At 46.6% G+C, this 19,167-nt stretch overlaps 1 long non-coding RNA gene across 1 annotated transcript in view; it reads left to right on the forward strand.

Moving 5' to 3' along the window:
• The first annotated feature begins 1,238 nt into the window (after positions 1-1,238).
• The window catches only part of LOC135238492 (uncharacterized), a 32,254-nt gene continuing 14,325 nt past the window's right edge, over positions 1,239-19,167 (forward strand). The window contains exons 1-2 of the long non-coding RNA XR_010325131.1: positions 1,239-1,792; positions 4,660-4,771. This is a non-coding gene — a long non-coding RNA (uncharacterized LOC135238492). The remainder of the gene's footprint in view (positions 1,793-4,659; positions 4,772-19,167) is intronic.

The following is a 19,167-nucleotide window of genomic DNA, read 5'->3' on the forward strand; positions in this document are numbered from 1 at the left end:
TCCCTCACCTGCCCCACACCCACCCTTTCTCCTGCCCCACGCCCCTCTCTCACCTGCCCCATACCTCTCTCTCCCCTGCCCCACGCCCCTCTCTCTCCTGCCCCACCCCCCTCTCTCACCTGCCACACGCCCCTCTCTCTCCTGCCCCACCCCCCTCTCTCACCTGCCCCACCCCCCTCTCTCACCTGCCCCACGCCCCTCTCTCACCTGCCCCACGCCCCTCTCTCACCTGCCCACCCCCCTCTCTCCTGTCCCACACCCCCTCCTCTCCTGCTCTCACCTCTCTCACCTGCCTCACACCCCCTCTCTCCTGTCCCCACCCCCCTCCCTCACCTGCCCCACACCCCTCCCTCACCTGCCTCACACCCCCCTCCCTTACCTGCCCCACTCACCTGTCAATACCCCCCCTCTCACCTGCCCCACCCCTCCCTCACCTGCCCACACCCCCTCTCTCACCTGCCCCACCCCCTTTTCCCTGCCCCACACCCCCCTCTCTCACCTGCCCCACACCCTCTCTCACCACCGTCTCCCTCAGGATGTATCACGGCTGGTATTTGTGCAGTCTTAGCAGAGGCCGTTGAGCAGAGCGGCTCATTTCTGAGGAGTATAATTACACCCCCCCCCCCGTGCTGCATGTGATTCGCTCATCCGTAGTCCTCCATCCTGTCCTACAACAGGGGTTTGTAAACACGCAGGGTAAAGCCATCAAATGCTGCTTACAGTGAGGGCATCAGCTGATAAGGGAGCGTCCAGGGCGATGAGCAGGAGCATTCGCTGTGTGGTTATAAATGTGTGGTGAGGCTTAATAAGAAAACTATTCAAGGACAGGGAACAGAAAAGGGTTCAGGGAGGTGGGGGGGGGATGGGTGGGTCACATGCACTCTGTGACTGGCATCTCCATAGTTAAAGAGCTCTGCGAGGCCGAGAGAGAGAGACAGGGAGAGAGAGAGAGAGAGAGAGAGACGGGGAGAGACCGAGAGAGAGAGAGACAGAGAGAGAGAGACAGGGAGACTGAGAGAGAGGCAGAGAGAGGCAGAGAGAAGCAGAGAGAGACAGAGAGGCATAACAGAAGCTTAAAAGCATTTGTGCTGTTTGGTCTGTTTTGTCTTTGTTGTTTTGGCTCATTATTTTTGCCAGGAGCCCCTGAGGGTGAAGGGTAAGGATTTTTGTTTGTTTATCTGAGTGAAGAAGTCACACTCTCTCTCTCTCTCTCTGAATAAATGCCGGTGAAACCTGGAATCACCACATCTCCCTGTGGCCAGTTATTCTGTCCCTCCTGGGTGTGTGACCCAGGGGGTGACGGGACGGGACGGGACAGGACGGGACCGTTTTTTGTTTTTGTAATGAGCAGAAAACCACTGTGAGGTCCCCACGCTGAGCCTCCTGTGGGATTCTGGCCTGGTCTGCAGGAGGCCCAGTCTGCAGGAGGCCGGGTCTGCAGGAGGCCCAGTCTGGAGGAGGAGCGGTCTGCAGGAGGTCCAGTCTGGAGGAGGTTGGGTTCGGAGGAGGCCCAGTCTGGAGGAGGTCGGGTCTGCAGGAGGTCCAGTCTGGAGGAGGTTGGGTTCGGAGGAGGCCCAGTCTGGAGGAGGTCGGGTTCAGAGGAGGCCCAGTCTGGAGGAGGTTGGGTTCGGAGGAGGCCCAGTCTGGAGGAGGTCGGGTCTGCAGGAGGCCCAGTCTGCAGGAGGCCGGGTCTGCAGGAGGCCCAGTCTGGAGGAGGAGCGGTCTGCAGGAGGTCCAGTCTGGAGGAGGTTGGGTTCGGAGGAGGCCCAGTCTGGAGGAGGTCGGGTCTGCAGTGATTGTCTGACCTGAAGCCGCCCGTTTGTGAGCCATGGTTACACAGAGAAAGCACCCAGCTTTGATGCCAGTGTGTGAAACCAGGTGATGAATCCACAGACAGCACAATTAAAAAATTTAAGCAAACAGAAAAAAACAATCTCACACACACACACACACACACACACACACACACATGTCTCTCATCTATTCTCACACACACGCACACACACACACACACACTACATGTCTCTCATCTATTCTCACACACACGCACACACACACACACACTACATGTCTCTCATCTATTCTCACACACACGCACACACACACACACACTACATGTCTCTCATCTATTCTCACACACTCTCTCCCAAGCATACGCATATGCACATGCATACACACACACACATACACACTCAAGCATGTGACGTCTCCTGCTCCTCTCCTGTTGTACATCTGTAGTTTAGACCCCGCCCCAAAACGCCGCTCTGAATGTTATGAATATTAATATTAATTAAGTGAGAGAGAGCTGGAGAGAGGAAGCCGTTTCATTTTTTTTGTAATGATGCCACCACACTGGAGTTCCTCAACAGCTGTTATGTGTATGGGAACAATTTATATTCATAAGTTTTTTTGAATCCATATTTGCCTATTTATATTTGCATATTTATAGTAGAGTATTTTGTGCTGATACATACAGACGCAGTGTAACAGTTTAAATCTTCATTTTAAGTCATTTTGTGTTGTTTCTGACCTGCCTGTAAGGAAAGATGCTTTAAGTTAACTCAGCTGTCTCATGGTGCTGCCAGGTGGCTTAAGAGTCAGCCAGTGAACCCAGTTTGGAGCTCATACTGAGGTGAAGCACCGCATCATTAGCAAAGAGCTGCTTTTAAGAGAAATGTTCTCTTTAATTAGTCTCTGAAACATATCTCACAGAGAAGCTGAGGCCTTACCGGAAACAAGCAGCTGGACAGTCAAAGTCGTACATAGCAGATTAAGATTTTTTATTTTTATTTTTGGAAAGGTGCCATGGTAGTTTCGTGTGTTGGTATAGGAGTGGGGTCTGTGTGGGTACAGGGGGCAGGGGTTTGTGGGTAAAGGGGTGGGGTCTGTGTGGGTACAGGGAGCAGGGGTTTGTGGGTAAAGGGGTGGGGTCTGGGTGGGTAAAGGGGGCAGGGGTCTGTGGGTAAAGGGGGCAGGGGTCGTGTGGGTAAAGGGGGCAGGGGTCTGTGGGTAAAGGGTTGGGGTCTGTGTGGGTAAAGGGGTGTGGTCTGTGTGGGAAGGAACTCCCTTTACCCACTCGGTGAGATTAGGGACTCCCGTTACCCACTCAGTGAGATTAGGAACTCCCTTTACCCACTCAGTGAGATTAGGGACTCCCGTTACCCACTCAGTGAGATTAGGAACTCCCTTTACCCACTCAGTGAGATTAGGGACTCCCGTTACCCACTCAGTGAGATTAGGAACTCCCTTTACCCACCCAGTGAGATTAGGGACTCCCTTTACCCACCCAGTGAGATTAGGGACTCCCTTTACCCACTCAGTGAGATTAGGGACTCCCGTTACCCACTCAGTGAGATTAGGAACTCCCTTTACCCACCCAGTGAGATTAGGGACTCCCTTTACCCACCCAGTGAGATTAGGGACTCCCTTTACCCACTCAGTTAAATTAGTGGAAGGAAGTCAGAAGCAGGAAGCCAGGTCTGGATGGTGTTGTGGCTGTATAGAAGGTGGGGGGGGGGGAGAGCATCCAGGGGTCCCCCATCATGAGTTTTTATAAATGGTTATATTTAAAGGGAAAAGTTTTGTGTTTTGTGTGGGTATTTTATTCATATTTTATTTTCCCGAATCTATATATAGTGCATGTAAAGTCTGGCCAGGGACCCCCTACCGAACCTTCAAAGGGGCCCCCAGGGGTGCATGGGCCCCCTGAGGATAACACAGACTGCAGAGTATCAAACTGAAAATAGAATTGTGTGTGTGTGTGTGTGTGTGTGTGTGTGTGTGTGTGTGTGTGTGTGTGTGTGTGTGTGTGTGAGTGTGTGTGTGTGTGTGTGTGAATGTGTGTGTGTGTGTGTGTGTGTGTAAGTGTGAATGTGCATGTGTCTGTGTGTGTATGTGTGAATGTGTGTGTGTATGTGTGTATGTGTGAATGTGTGTGTGTGTGTGTGTGTGTGTGTGTAAGTGTGAATGTGAATGTGTGTGTGTATGTGTGAATGTGTGAATGTGTGTGTGTGTGTGTAAGTGTGTAAGTGTGAATGTGAATGTGTGTGTGTATGTGTGAATGTGTGAATGTGTGTGTGTGTATGTGTGAATGTGTGTATGTGTGCGTGTGTGTGTGTGTGTGTGTGTAAGTGTGAATGTGCATGTGTATGTGTGAATGTGTGTGTGAATGTGTGAATGTGTGTGTGTGTGTGTGTGTGTGTGTGTAAGTGTGTAAGTGTGAATGTGAATGTGTGTGTGTATGTGTGAATGTGTGAATGTGTGTGTGTGTATGTGTGAATGTGTGTATGTGTGCGTGTGTGCTTGAGCTGCTCCTCTCTCTCCCCTGAGCTGCTCCTCTCTCCCCTGAGCTGCTCCTCTCTCCCCCTGAGCTGCTCTCTGTGCCCCTGACCATGAGCTCCTCTCTCGGGGAACACCAGACTGCAGAAAGAGTGCAGTATGATGGCTGTGTTATCTGACACACAAGGGTGTCAGAAATCAAATCCTAATCCATCACTTCAAAGTGGTAGCTAAAGGATTTCTGCTTCATTTCCTTTTGTTTGCATTTGTTGATGGATTATAGCTCCTCTTGACTGAATGTATCCATAATGTCAGCAAGGTCTGTTGGTTTATTGTTGATTGAATTTTTAAATCGTTCTTTTATTTTTTTTTATTTGACAGAAACCCGGTCAGAGTCGGGGAGCTGAGACTGTATCGAGCCCCCTGGGAGACGGGCGGGGCGGAGGAACAGAGCGACCGCTCGCTCGCTGAAGCGCCAGCATCCTGCACGCAGGTCAGAGCACCCGGAGCATGCTATAATGCGCTATAATGCGTTATAACGTGTCCTAATGCACAGGAGGGATAAAGCCTCTTGTAACTGGATTCCATGCTGAACGTAATGTCAGCACTGCACTTTGTGCTCAGGAGCGTTTAGGAAAGTGTGCCTTAACTTCGGGATCACGCTGGAACGGGAGAGCCTAATAAAAGCACTTTAGTAAAAGGCTGTGGAGAAACGGCCTTTATTTATTCATGTGGCAGCAAGTCCAAGTTATTCTGAGCACATACGAATATTTACCAGGGTGTTGTGTGGGATTGTGCTCAGTTTTTACCTAGGAGTTGTGTGGGACTGTGCTCAGTTTGTACCAGGGAGTTGTGTGGGACCGTGCTCAGTTTGTACCAGGGAGTTGTGTGGGCTGTGCTCAGTTTGTGCCAGGGAGTTGTGTGGGGCTGTGCTCAGTTTGTGCCAGGGAGTTGTGTGGGGCTGTGTTCAGTTTGTACCAGGGAGTTGTGTGGGGCTGTGCTCAGTTTGTGCCAGGGAGTTGTGTGGGGCTGTGCTCAGTTTGTGCCAGGGAGTTGTGTGGGACTGTGTTCAGTTTGTACCAGGGAGTTGTGTGGGGCTGTGCTCAGTTTGTGCCAGGGAGTTGTGTGGGACTGTGTTCAGTTTGTACCAGGGAGTTGTGTGGGGCTGTGCTCAGTTTGTACCAGGGAGTTGTGTGGGACTGTGTTCAATTTGTACCAGGGAGTTGTGTGGGACTGTGTTCAGTTTGTACCAGGGAGTTGTGTGGGGCTGTGCTCAGTTTGTACTAGGGAGTTCTGTGGGGCTGTGCTCAGTTTGTGCCAGGGAGTTGTGTGGGACTGTGTTCAGTTTGTACCAGGGAGTTGTGTGGGCCTGTGCTCAGTTTGTACCAGGGAGTTGTGTGGGGCTGTGTTCAGTTTGTACCAGGGAGTTGTGTGGGGCTGTGCTCAGTTTGTGCCAGGGAGTTGTGTGGGACTATGCTCAGTTTGTACCAGGGAGTTGTGTGGGACTGTGTTCAATTTGTACCAGGGAGTTGTGTGAGGCTGTGTTCAGTTTGTACCAGGGAGTTGTGTGGGGCTGTGTTCAGTTTGTACCAGGGAGTTGTGTGAGTCTGTGCTCAGCATTTACTTGAACGCTGTATGGGTCCATGTTGAAATGTGTTTTTTATAAACTATTCATTATTAGGAGGCGCTTATCCACAGAGAGTCACTTGCCAGTAAAAGATACTCACATGCTGTACAGAACCTTATGGTACAGCAGTAAAAGAGCAAAGCATGCTGGGATGCGTCATAAAAATATGCAGCATTTTTTACACAGAGTGATGATCGTGTGTGGAACAGCTCGCTAGGCCATGTAGCAGCAACCTTCAGCATGCTCAGTTCCAGGCATGACTCACTGGTGGATTCTCTCTGTGGGTAAATTATGAGTCTAAGTGGGCTTATTGGCCTGTTCTCCCCGTTGGGTATCCTTCATTTCATGAAAGCATGCATCCAATGAGACCCAAGCACATCACTAGCTTAAATTCAGGAGTGCTAACGCACATCACATTAGCATCACTAGTTTAGACTCAAGAGCACTAAAGCACATCATATTAGCATTACTAGCTTAGACTCAAGAGCACTAAAGCACATCACATTAGCATTACTAGCTTAGACTTAAGAGCACGAATGCACTTCACATTAGCATCACTAGCTTAGACTCAAGAGCGCTAATGCACATTACATTAGCATCACTAGCTTAGACTCAAGAGCACTAAAGCACATCACATTAGCATCACTAGCTTAGACTCAAGAGCACTAATGCACATCACATTAGCATCACTAGCTTAGACTCAAGAGCACTAAAGCACATCACATTAGCATCACTAGCTTAGACTCAAGAGCACTAAAGCACATCACATTAGCATCACTAGCTTAGATTAAAGAGTGCTAACGCACATCACATTAGCATCATTAGCTTCAATTCAAGAGCACTAATGCACATCATATTAACATCACTAGCTTAGACTCAAGAGCACTAAAGCACATCACATTAGCATCACTAGCTTAGATTAAAGAGTGCTAACGCACATCACATTAGCATCATTAGCTTAGATTCAAGATTGCTAAAGCACATCACATTAGCATTACTAGCTTAGACTCAAGAGCACTAAAGCACATCACATTAGCATTACTAGCTTAGACTTAAGAACACTAAAGCACATCACATTAGCATCACTAGCTTAGACTCAAGAGCACTAAAGCACATCACATTAGCATCACTAGCTTAGATTAAAGATTGCTAATGCACATCACATTAGCATCACTAGCTTAGACTCAAGAGCACTAAAGTACGTCACATTAGCATGGATTCATACATAATTCATACAATTCATACTGTAATAGCGCTAATGCACATCACATTAGCATCACTAGCTTAGACTCGAGCACTAAAGCACATCACATTAGCATCACTAGCTTAGACTCAAGAGCACTAAAGCATGTCACATTAGCATGGATTCATACATAATTCATACAATTCATACTGTAATAGTGCTAATGCTCATCATGTTAGCGTTTGCACAGTTGTGACTATCCTAGTTGCTTAGGATGCCTAACCTGACATGCATGTCCTTTGGTGCAAGGGGGAACCCATGGGGAAATTTGTGGGAAGAACATGCTCCACACGGAGTGGTTCCGTTAGGGGCAGGGAGGGGGGGGGGGCGAGATGACTCTCATAGGAGCGGGGGAGTCACAGGTTTATAAACAGTGGGCGGATTACGGTGGGTCATTCAGCCTGAAAACTTGGGCCTCCCCAGTCCTGCTCTTCAAAAGAATATTTAATTATGAGAATCCTTTTAATTAAAATCGAAGCCGCAGACATACTTCTCCAAGTGGAATTGTGTGAATTAATTAAACATTGTATTTCAGGAGTGTAAAAATAGTAATAAATAACATTTAAAAGCTTGAAATTATGCATCAAGATCGAACAGGAAAAACCTTTATGATAGTGTCTGTCTGATGCGTGTGTGTGTGTGTGTGTGAGTGAGAGAGAGATAGAAAGGCTGTGTGTCTGCGTGTGTGTGTGAAGGTATTTGTGTGTGTGTGTGTGTCTGATGCATGTGTGTGTGAGTGGGAGAGAGAGAGAGAGAGAGTGAGGCTGTGTGTCTGCTTGTGTGTGTGTGTGTGTGTGTGTGTGTTTGCGCAAGCATCTGTGTATGAGTGAGACTGTGTGTGAGAGCGAGAGACAGTCTGTGTGTGTATGCATGCACACAATCTGTGTTAATATCCCTGGGTAATAATCACTGCAAATTGTGTATACTCCCTGTGTTTTAGACTGTGTAATGGAAAAAGGCTTTAGCCAACTCAATAAAGACCCTCTAGAGCTGCAGCATGTAATATATTTACCATGGCAACAGTGAAAATGACAAATACCTGGTCATCAACGTGAATTGAAACTCACATACTAATTAACCTTTTATTCTGGTTATTTTCTGACGTATGTACCTTGTGTCTAATGTACAATCAATTCATTAGGTCCATGACTACGTCATGTGAGTCTTTAAACAAAATGATACTGGATTTTCTGGACAAAAATCTAACTAAATTGCTCACAATATATATATATATATATATATGTATACCACTCTAGATTACCGCAGCCCACTCTAGATTACCACCGCTCACCCTGGATTACTACAGCTCACACTAGATTCCCACAGCTCACCAGAGATTCCCACAGCTCACCCTGGATTACCACACCTCACACTAGATTACCACAGCTCACCAGAGATAAACACAGATCACCAGAGACAAACACAGCTCACCAGAGATTACCACAGATCGCCAGAGATAAACACAGCTCTTCAGAGATTACCACAGCTCACCAGAAATTACCACAGATTGCCAGAGATAAACACAGCTCACCAGGGATTACCACAGATCACCCTGGATTACCACAGCTCACCAGAGATTACCACAGATCACCAGAGATAAACACAGCTCATCAGAGATTACTACATTACATTACATTACATTACAGGCATTTAGCAGACGCTCTTATCCAGAGCGATTTACACAACTTTTTTACATAGCATTTTACATTGTATCCATTTATACAGCTGGATATATACTGAAGCAATTTCGGTTAAGTACCTTGCTCATGGGTACAACGGCAGTGTCCTACCCGGGAATCGAACCTGCGACCTTTCGGTTACAAGTCTAGTTCCTTACCCACTGTGCTACACGTCAGATTGCCAGAGATTACCACAGTTCACCAAAGATTCCCACAGATCACCAGAGATTTCCACAGCTCACCAGAGATTACTACAGCTCACCAGAGATTACTACAGTTCACCAGAGTTTAGCTCAGCCCACCCTGGATGATTGCAGATCACCTGTATGAGCAGAGTCCATGAACTCTGACCTCTGTCCATCCCACCTTCCCCGGCAGACATGCTCTCTGTTTCTCTCCACTGCTGACTCTCTCTGCTGTGAACGGCCCTTGCTTGTTCCGGTTTGTTCCGGTTTGTTCCGCGAGTGCCGTTCCAGTTATCACACATCACATAGAGAATTTCTCCCTCTGTCCGTCTTTTGTATCAAGATCCTATTTAGATGTGTACTTATCTTGAAAATATTTGATTGCAGTTTGGAGTGGAAAAACCCTCAGACCTCTGCTTTGTGAACACCGGCGCATGACGCCCCCAATGCTGATAAAACTGATTAATAACCTGACAGGCTGAAACTCACTCTGCACTCTCCCAGCTTTTTCCATCTCAAGTTAATTGTAAGAAAATTCATATGTTGATGACATGAAGATGACATTAGCACCTGAAGCAGAAAGTGACTTGCGCAAGCTGTTCCAGAAAGAGCTACGCGTCATTAAAGATTTAATCACTGAAATTAAAACTGTCAAATGTCGAAAAGGGTAGCAACCCCACCTGAAAACCTTTATTAATAGAGACTAGTGAATAAAGGAATCTGAGATGTTTTTCTGCAGGAGCACTTTCATAATGGCACATCCACACACACACACACTCTCTCTCTCTCACACACACACATGCACTCGCACACACTCTCACGCAAACACACACACTCTCACACATGCACACACACACTTTCTCGCACACACACATGCACAAAGCACAAACATACACACACTATATTATGGTTGGTGCCAAATTTGTCCAGTATTATTTGGATTTGGATCTTTTTTCCTCAAATCTTTGATGTGATTCACATTGAAGTCAGCACAAAGTTTCTCAATTACACACACACACACACACACACACACCTGCAGAGAGACTAAACTCCTAAACCCCTACACACCGACATCCTAACCTCTGAACACCTACACCCTAACCCCTAAACAGCTACACCCCTACACACCAGCATCCTAACCCCTGAACAGCTACACACCAACATCCTAACCCTAAACACCTACATCCCTACACACCAACATCCTAACCCCTGAAAACCTGCACCCCTACACACCAGCATCCTAACCCCTGAACACCTACACACCAACATCCTAACCCTAAACACCTACACCCCTACACACCAGCATCCTAACCCCTGAACACCTACACACCAACATCCTAACCCTAAACACCTACACCCCTACACACCAGCATCCTAACCCCTGAACAGCTACACACCTACACACCAACACCTTAACCCCTAAACACCTACACCTAACACCAACATCCTAACCCTAAACACCTACATCCCTACACACCAACATCCTAACCCCTGAAAACCTGCACCCCTACACACCAGCATCCTAACCCCTGAACACCTACACACCAACATCCTAACCCTAAACACCTACACCCCTACACACCAGCATCCTAACCCCTGAACACCTACACCCCTACACACCAGCATCCTAACCCCTGAACACCTACACACCTACACACCAACACCTTAACCCCTAAACACCTACACTCCTAAACACCAACATCCTAACCCCTAAACACCTACACCCCTACACACCAGCATCCTAACCCCTGAACACCTACACCCTAACCCCTGAACACCTACACCACTACACACCAGCATCCTAACCTCTGAACAGCTACACCCCTACACACCAACATCCTAATCCGTGTTTAGCAGTTGTCTACGAACATGAAATGCACTTTTTTGTATGTCGCTTTGGATAAAAGCGTCTGCCAAATGAATGTAATGTAATGTAATGTAACCCCTAAACACCTACACCAGCGTACTAACCCCTGAACAGCTACACCCCTACACACCAGCATACTAACCCCTGAACATCTACGCCCCTACACACCAACATACTAACCTCTGAACACCTACACCCTAACCCCTAAACACATACACCCCTACATACCAACATACTAACCTCTGAACACCTACACCCTAACCTCTAAACACATACACCCCTACACACCAGCATCCTAACCCCTGAAAACCTGTACACCTTAACTCCAAAATGCCTAAACCCCTACACACACATACACCAGGAGATGTAACTGATGGCCAGTTAATGGAGTGAGCATGGCTATTCCTAACATGCACACTTACAATAAAACGATTGGTCGAAAAACTTGTAGCATCCAGTCGTGAATAATCAAGGGTGCATTTTCCCTGGGTGCTTTGATATTTAGAGAGATGAGAGTAAAGTCCTCAGATTCTCATTACCAGAGTTGAATTTTCATTTAGTGCATATTAAGCAGCTCATTCGCATTCCCGATGAAGACAACAATCCTAATTTCACACAGCAAAACACTGTCGTTTCTTCAGAGTGGCGTGTTTATAGCTGTTCAATTAGGTACTGTGGAACAACTGTAAAATTAATATCGTTTCCAAACTGTCATTCGTGAATGCATTCACAAGGAATAATCCAGTGATTGACTTCATATATCCATCGTTTATCATCTTCCATGAACAGAATGAAAAATGAAATGTGGTTTGTGAGAATCCAGGCAGGGTTCCAAGCACAGCCATATACCCATGGGACTGTCAGTTGCTATAAATCTGAAGAACATTGATTGCGTTCAATTATCTACCAGTAGATTAAGCTACCCAAATATCTACTGCATTTTGAACGTGCTGATTGGCACCAGAACTGATGTACATACACATAATTTCCCCAAAAGTTCCCACCCCCACAAAAGTTTTCTCCTGATGGTGAAGCAGTTATGCTTCCATGTATCAGCACTAGTAAAATGGGCTCAAATCTCTGTGGTCATAACCTGGATTTTCATGAAGGGGGTTAAAGTGTTTGTTAAGGCCCCCAACCCTGGTTCTGGAAAGGCACATGGTCTGCTGGGACCCCCAACCCTGGTCCTGGAGAGTTGCAGGGTAAAGATTTTTGTTTGTTGAGAGGCCTGTCACTCTCTGGGTCCAATGCTGGGGACCCCAGCAGACCCTGCGACTCTCCAGGACCAAGGCTAAAGACCTCAGCAGACCTTGCGGCTCTCCAGGACCAGGGCTGGGGACCCCAGCAGACCCTGCGGCTCTCCAGGACCAAGGCTAAAGACCTCTGCAGACTCTGGGACTCTCCAGGACCAGGTCTGGGGACGTCAGCAGACTCTGTGACTCTCCAAGACCAGGGTTGAGGCTTCGTGAGAGTAACGAGGCTTTTAAAAAAATTCATATGTGTTTTATCCACACCTTGCCTTGCATAACATAACGTAACGTAACGTAACGTAACATAAGCATAACATAAGCATAACATAAGCATATAACATAACATATAACGTAACGTAACGTAACGACGAGAACACACTTCAGCCCAACAATGCTCGCCATTTTCCAAAATAAATTGTACCTAGTGCTCCAGTTACCTCCAGCCTAGATATGATCTAACACCATATTATTTCTACGGCTGGTTTTTAGAGTCATGCAGTCTTATCATATTCTGCCCTTTTTCTGAAATATGTGGCAGACTGTGGAGCTGCAGAATCCCCTGGTGTCCGGTTTGCAGGTTATGTTCGGATTCCACAGCGAGGGGGGGGGGGGGTGTTCGGATTCGACATTATCATTTCGCCGGCAGGTCACTTTCAGCCTCCAGTGTCAATCAGCGCACCCCTTTGAACAGCCCGGCCAAGCTGTGTCGCTCAATTACTCTCCTGGAAGATTTTCCACCCTCTACCCATTTATTGCTTCCTGGCTTCTGAAATACACTTTAGATAAACGCGGATTGCGTTCGCTTTTCAGCCCGCAGGTTAGAAACAGGTGCGCAGATCAAAGGAATATGGTAGCGGCGGCATTGGCGGAAAGGTCCGGGCTCGAGCCGCTTCATTCCAGGTTAGAGATTTGAACCTTTTGGCCGGCTGCCTTCATCAGACTAATGGCGCTCTGAGCTGACAACAGCTCGCACTTTATTTAAAATGAAGATTTCTGGGTCGGCTGACAGGGGTTAAGTACTCATAAATAGCGGGCGAAATCCGAGCCTTGAGCGGTACGAAGCAGAATTACATCCATCTGAACACATCCACCGGGGAAAATATGAAATGCGTCTGAAAGAGCCGGACTCATTCAAAGATTAAACTTTCCCCAGATATAGTAGGTTTGAATGGGACACACATAAAAAGGCCGTTTAAAGGGCTGTCATTAACAGCGTATCTCAGCTGGGTGGATAATTACCCGCCAGACAGAGTCATTAGCACAGCGGAGTGGAGGGAAACCACAAAACACTCGAGTTATATTGAGGTTTCAGCGAGAACTCCAAATCTCTCCAACCTCAGACAACTTCCACACAGGCGCTAATGCCGCAGTATTTACCTTGTCTGGGGCTATTTTGGTTCAATAACAATGACTGTGAAACACGAACAGCTGCCTGAACTAGCCAAACTCGTCCAGTCGGCTGCTCTTCCAGCTTCCTGCAGGAGGCTATGATGGACTGCAAAAAGGGCGGATTCAGTTCAAAAGTGCAAGTCCTATTGGATAAGGAGGCTGTTCATCATTCCAAAACCTAAATGTCTCTGAATAGATCCTTGGGCCAACATCCCACACTGCTGGTTGTTTTGTATACAGGTCTGTTTGGGTTTGGGTCTGGTTATATACAGGTCTGTTTGAGTTTGGGTCTGGTCATATACAGGTCTGTTTGGGTTTGGGTCTGGTTATATACAGGTTTGTTTGGGTTTGGGTCTGGTTATATACAGGTCTGTTTGGGTTTGGGTCTGGTTATATACAGGTCTGTTTGGGTTTGGGTCTGGTTATATACAGGTCTGTTTGGGTTCGGGTCAAGTGATATGTACGTATAAATCCATAAATCCATGGGTCCGGTTGGGGTCGGGTGCCATTTTGGAGCTGTAGAGGCCTGCGGTGCCTGGCCGCTCAGTGACTCTTCCACGCTGTCCTCTCTGCTGTGAGCAGCAGCCCTTCGGCCTTCAGCTCTCTGTGCATCTGTCACGCACAAACAGGCTTTTCCCCCGGGTTCCGTGCGCAGCGCGCTCCGATGGCTCTTCCAGGCCGCGAACGTGTTTGGCAAACCGCCGTCCCTGTTCAGTCTCCACGGTGACAGATGGTTTTGGATTGAGGAGCTGTCTCTGTGTGTGTGAGGCGACACCCGCAGCAGCTCTGCCATTTTCACTGGCCGCTGTTCACTATCAGAAATGCAGAACAAGAGTACAGGGTTCTAACATAACATAACGTAGTGTAGCATAGCATAGCCAAGCATACCATGGCATAACATAACATAGCGTAGCATAGCATAGCAAAGCATACCATAGTATAACATAACGTAGTGTAGCATAGCATAGCAAAGCATACCATAGTATAACGTAACGTAGCATAGCATAGCAAAGCATACCATAGTATAACATAACGTAGTGTAGCATAGCATAGCAAAGCATACCATAGCATAACATAACGTAGTGTAGCATAGCATAGCAAAGCATACCATAGTATAACGTAACGTAGCATAGCATAGCAAAGCATACCATAGCATAACATAACGTAGCATAGCATAGCAAAGCATAGCAAAGCATACCATAGCATAACATAATGTGGGGTAGCGTAGCACAACGCAATGAAATGCAATGCAACCTAATGACGAGATCAGGCTCTTCTTGCCCTACAATGCTCGCCATTTTCCTACCACTAAATTGTACCTAATGCTCTAATTTCCTACAAGCTAGATAGTACCTAATGCTGTTAGAGCCTGGTCTAGAAAACCCCCAGAATTTCTGCCTCTACTACATGACCTGCAAGCCATTCCACACAGACTACTCACTGCGTGAAAAAATGTTTCCTACTCTCCGTGTGAAATGCTTCCTAATGTCTGTATGAGATTTCAATTTCCATTTATGCCCCCTCGTTCTACTAACGGAACTGTACCGGCCACACAACTGCGTCCAATCAGAGGAACAAAGTGACTCAGTCCTGTAGGCTCTTACGATAACTCAGTCGTAGCTTCTCTTTACCTGAGTAACTCAGTCCGTAGCTCCTTCTGAACTCAGTCCTGTAGGCTTCCTGTTTACCTGAGTAACTCAGTCCTGTAGTGTTCCTGTTTACCTGAGTAACTCAGTCCTGTAGGCTTCCTCTTTACCTGAGTAACTCAGTCCTGTAGGCTTCCTCTTTACCTGAGTAACTCAGTCCTGTAGTGTTCCTGTTTACCTGAGTAACTCAGTCCTGTAGGCTTCCTGTTTACCTGAGTAACTCAGTCCTGTAGGCTTCCTTTTACCTAGTAACTAGTCTGTATTTCTTTTACCTGAGTAACTCGTCCGTAGTCTGTTACCTGAGTAACTCAGTCCTGTAGTGTTCCTGTTTATTTACACAACTGTTTTTTTTTTTTTTCGAGAGATCAGTGAAAGTACTGCTTGAATCACTTCTCAGTTTTATTACCATTGAATAATGACAGTTCTATAGCATGTATATGAAGCTGTGGTGACAGTGTTGAGTGGGTGAGGCTGTGTTATGCAACATTAGGGAGAGTTTTATAAATGCAGGTTTCCCTGGTGATGTGCTGCTGAATGTGCTTTGATCCTAAAGGAAATGGACTCTGGCTTTCTTATCCATCTCTGTCTGTTTGCAAGAAACACGTTCTTTTCTACAAGAAACCTTTTAACAGACTCTCTCTCTCTCTGTCACACACACACACAGTTGGAACTGAGTAGTGTGTGTGTAATTTTCTTTGAATAACTACATTTCCACTAATTTCTGTAACTGACAGAAATAAAATGTAATCTACCATAAATTTGATTTGATTATACATATGATGTGAATAATATCATATACGTGATAGCACAAATTAAGACCAGACTTATTATATATAAAATTTTTATGAAATTAACTTTTTTAATTTTATAAATTGGATAATGAAATCTTTTGTGAACGCTGCTTTATTCAGGAAGAGTTCTCCTGCGCATTTGATTGGGTGATAAGGGGTAATTACTCTCATGGGTTTTCACCATTGTAAATGGCATTATGGGTCATTTTAATGGGCTCCGCCCACGTGACAGTTCACTGGAAAGAGAGAGAGTGAAAAAGAAAGAGTGAATGAGAAAGTAAGAATGAGAGAGAGAATAAATGAGAGAGTGAGAAAGAGAGGGAGCAGGAGAGAGAGGGACATAATGAGAAAGAGAGTGAATGAGAAAGATACGGAGTTAGAAGGAATTAGAAACAGAGAGAGAATGAGAGAGTGAGAAAGAGAGGGAGCAGGAGAGAGAGGGACATAATGAGAAAGAGAGTGAATGAGAAAGATACGGAGTTAGAGAGAATGAGAGAGGGCAATTGAGAGAATAAATTAGACAGAGATAGAAAGATAGAGAGAGGGTAGAGAGGGGATATAGTGAGTGAGTGAGAGAGAGAGAGATGCACTTTTCACTGCAATGCATGCTGTATATGGTTTATTGCTGCAATAATGCTCAAAAGGAAAATGCTAATGCATTTTGCTCAGAAAACCAAACTGCAGGCCCTCGTCTCCGTAAACTTAGAAGTGATTTATTCAAATGAGTGAACTTTAGTCAGGGGCCCTCAGTTACTGCCACAGAAATCCAACCCCATTTTATCATATTTCAAAAGGTTTATAGTTTTTATTTGCTTATTTTTCTGTGGAAAATTCATGCACATTAGTTAACCTTCTACAAGGATGTCTGTTGGAGGGAATGATTGATGGTTGTGGGGTGATTGAAGGATGTGCAGAGCACTGTATTTTTGGGGATTTATACTCTGTACCCCTAAAGGGACCCAAGAGATGGGGAGGGGGTGCCTGGGTGCCAGGCCCCCCGAGACTGAACTGGGCCAGGCGGAACTGAGCCAGGCTGAACTGGGCCAGGCTAAACTGAGCCAGGCTGAACTGGGCCAGGCTAAACTGAGCCAGGCTAAACTGAGCCAGGCTGAACTGTGCCAGGCTGAACTGTGCCAGGCTAAACTGAGCCAGGCTGAACTGGGCCAGGCTAAACTGAGCCAGGCTGAACTAGGCCAGGCTGAACTGGGCTTCCACTAAACCATGGCCTGTCCACCCAAACTTAACACCCCAAAAGGCTTAAGTAAGGAAACACGAGTGGAGGGTTTGTGGAAGTATTGCTTTTAGAACACATGCTGTACAAAACCTTGCCTCCTTTCCTTGCATCTTTTCCTCACATCCTTTCCTCGCGTCCTTTCCTCTCATCCTTTCCTCACATCCTTTCCTATTGTCGTCCGTTAGGTGGAGCTAAGGAAGTGAGGAAAGGGAGTGAGGAGGCAGGATAAGGGATTGGAATGAGCCACAGACCCCTGTGAGGCCGCTTGCTGTAGAGACAGCAGGGGGCGCTGTGCGATCTGCCCATTACATTTCTCTTACATGGAGGACGTCCTGACCCAGAGCTGGACTTATAGTTCCCAGACGGGGGGTGCGGGCTGGCTTTCAGGATGCCTGAGGGGGGGTTGAGGGGGGTGGGGTCGGGGGATGGGGGTCTCTGAATGTTACATCATTCTGCCAGACCTGGCACCTTTCCCGAAAGTAACTCCTCACTGGAACCTCGTCGCTCGTGCCGCTGCTTCTTTGAAGGAGGATGATGTCACCCCAGGTAAGGAACACTGAGTTTAACAGCCGATTTCCATGGAAACGCCACCTGCACCTTCCTTTAATCCCACAGTCCAGACGTTTTCTTTTTTCCCTTTTTTATCTCGTTCCAGTTCGCTGTTCACTGACCCATTTTAGGTTAAATGTTCTTTTCAGACTTGCCGTTTAGTATCCGTGTATTTTTATTACCGAGAAGGAACATGTAGTTCATCGATAAAATAACACCTCTATATTTCCTCTGTTGTTAGAAAATCCTTTGCAAGCAAATCAAATTAAGGATTAGCATACTGTGTACTTCAGAGAAAGGCTTTCTGAAAAACAAAGAGTTGCAATTAATTGGATTTGTCACATCAGAAGGATCGAAGACATTGCCCACTGAGAATAAATTTGTTAAATATTAGGTACTTCACACTCACACGGACACACACCCATCTACATGCACACACACACACACACACACACACACACAGACACTCACATACATGTGCACACACACACATACATGTGCACACACACATACACACACATTCACATACATGTGCACACACACGCATACTCACAGAGACGCACACACACACACATACACGTGCACACACATATACACATACACATACATACACGTGCACACACACACACACACACACACACAAACGCACACACAGACACACACCCATCTACACGCATACACACAGAGACACGCACACGCACACACATACACGTGCACACACACACACACACACACACGAGTCCTGCTGTTTCTGTACTCAGACGATAAAACTAGATGCAGACATACTTTTTTACAGGGTAGTGTGGTGTAATGTAATTCTGAACAAAACATCATTCAAATAAATTGTGTATTGTCACCTGAATGCTCTTTTCCCATAAAAAATCTTTTCCATTTACCTGCGTGCACAGAGATCTTTCCACCAAATGAGCTCTGCCATCTGGTCTCTCTTTCCTGGATACTGTTACCTGGGATATGTTACTTGGATACTATTTCCTGAGCTCTGTTACATAAGCTCTGTTACCTGAGCTCTGTTACATGAGCGCTGTTACATGAGCGCTGTTACCTGAGCTCTGTTACCTGAGCTCTGTTACATGAGCTCCTGTTATGTGAGCTCTCTTACCTGGACTCTGTTATATATGCTTTGTTATCTGAGCTCTGTTACCTGGGCTCTGTTACATTGGCTCTGGTACCTGTGTTACCTGGGATACACTACCTACCCTTTCCTTCTACTCAGTGAGTCTACGCTATACTATTCAATGCTATCTGTAATGTATAGTAATATGCCTGGACTGTCCATCAGCTGGATCTCATGAGCACATTCCCCTGCATACACATACGTGCACACACACACACACGCACGCACGCACACACACACCCACAGACACACACACACATGGGCACACACCCAGCCCCCCCCCAGGCCAGGACA

This window comes from Anguilla rostrata, chromosome 1 (genome assembly GCF_018555375.3).
Source record: "Anguilla rostrata isolate EN2019 chromosome 1, ASM1855537v3, whole genome shotgun sequence".
Classification (NCBI taxonomy): domain Eukaryota; kingdom Metazoa; phylum Chordata; class Actinopteri; order Anguilliformes; family Anguillidae; genus Anguilla; species Anguilla rostrata.